Source organism: Pteropus alecto, unplaced genomic scaffold (genome assembly GCF_000325575.1).
Source record: "Pteropus alecto unplaced genomic scaffold, ASM32557v1 scaffold7, whole genome shotgun sequence".
Lineage (NCBI taxonomy): Eukaryota > Metazoa > Chordata > Mammalia > Chiroptera > Pteropodidae > Pteropus > Pteropus alecto.
In genome coordinates, this window is record NW_006494614.1 from 7,644,152 (window position 1) to 7,646,423 (window position 2,272).

The window sequence follows — 2,272 nt, forward strand, 5'->3', positions numbered from 1 at the left end:
TTACAGGCTAGTATCCTTAATGAACATAGATGCAAAGATTCTTAATGAAATACTAGAAAACTGATTCAATAATACCTTAAAAAGATCATACACAATGGTCAAGTGGGCTTTATTTCAGGGATTGCACAGATGGTTCAATATCCACAAATCAATGAATGTAAAACACCACATTAACAAAATCAAGTATAAAAATCATATGATCTTCTCAATAGATGTAGAAAAAGCATTTGCCAGAATTCAACATTTATTTATCATGAAAATTCTCAGCAAAGTAAGTATAGAGGGAACATACCTCACCATCATAAAGGCTATATGTGACAAATCCACAGCTAACAACCTATCAATGGTGAAAAGCTGAAAGCTTTTCCCCTAAGATCAGGAATAAGGCAAGGATGCTCACTGTCACCCTTTTCATTCAATAGGGTATTAGAAGTCCTAGCCACACCAATCAAACAAGAAAAAATAAAAGTAAAAGGCATCCAAATAGGAAAGGAAGAAGTAAAACTCACTGTTGACAAATGACATAATATTATACATAAAAAATGCTAAACAACAACAACAAAACCTCTTAGAACTACTGAATAAAGTAAATTTTCAGGATACAAAATTAATATACAAAAATTGGTTGCATTTTTATACACTATTAACAAACTATCAAAAAAGAGAAATCAATAACACAATCCCTTTTACAACTGCAACAAAGAAAGATCAAAATACCTAGGAATAATTTTAACTAAGAAGCCAAAACACTTGTACTCTGAAAAATACAAAACATTGATGAAGGTAATTGAAGATGACACAAATAAGTCAAAGGATTTTTATGTTTATAGATTGAAAAGATTCATATTTTTAAAATGTCCATACTACCCAAAGCAATCTACAGATTTAATGCATTTCCTATCAAAATTCCAATGGCATTTTTCACAGAAATAAAACAAGCTATCCTAAAATGTTTATGAAATCACAAAAGACATAAATCGCCAAGGTAATCTTGAGAAAGAAGAACAAAACTGGAGCTATCATGCTTCCTGATTTCAAAATGCACTATAAAGTTATAGTAATCAAACAGTATGTATCAGCACAAAAATAGACACATAGATGAGTGTAACAGAACAGAAGCTCAAAAATAATCTAATACTTACATGGTCAATTAATCTATGACAAAAGAAGCAAGACTATCCAATGGGGAAATGACAGTTCTTTCAATAGTATTGGGGAAACTGGACAGATACCTGCAAAAAATGAAATTGAATCACTTTCTTACACCATATCCAAAAATAAATTCAAAGTAGATTAAAGACTTAAGTGTAAGAACTGAAATTGTACAATCTTTTATTCGGTCTATCACATACACAATTTTTTCATTAAGTACTTTAAAATTTAGACTATGTTTAGTTGGTAGAATTGATATACGTAAAAATTAAATACAGAGAGAAGACACAAATAAACATGTATTCTATACTATATATTTTTTATTTTATTTCATTTATAAAAACTGTAGCTATAGTTTTAATTTGAGAAAAGGTAAAAAGCAAGCCTTGTGAGGTTTTAGTGATCATTTGGGTATACTTAAGCATCTTTCATTGGTGAGAGGAAGGAGGAAGAGTGAATAAGAAATCTCTATGTTCTAGTAAAATGCCAGTGATTTAACTCCACTATTTCATTAACTTAGATCTCACTAAGTCTGACCAGAAATATTTACTTTGAAAATTTGTGAAATTATCAAAATTCTTTATGGTTAGTAATTATATAATCTATTGAAAAATGACAATGCTCACATTTCTTTAAATAAATCAGTTAATGCAACTATGGAATATGAGTGTTCATTTGAATGTTCTATCTCATCAGATGTGAAGTATTCTCTAGATTTATTTTTCTAATGCTTCACTATCATTTACTTGAGTGTCATTGTCCTTCACCTGGACTCTTTCACTAGCTTAGATAACCAGCATTTCCTAGAGGGTTCTTACCAGATGCAGCAAGTAGCAAAGATGTCACATGCCATGTGGGACTGTAATATAGTGCACCTGACAACTGGCAGAGCCCTTGGAATGAGGCTTAATGGTTAAATGAGTGCAATTAAGTGAGCTCTTATATCTCTGCTGTCCTAGAGTACAAGAATGCTTAATGTGACTCATCAGCCTCATTCCAAGTTCCAGACACTTAGAAAGTGAATGAGCATAAATAGCAAAAGCCACAGTAAATCAGTTGAACAAAATAATTTATAAATATAAAAAATAATAGGCAATTTTGGTCTGCTGATTTCACTTCA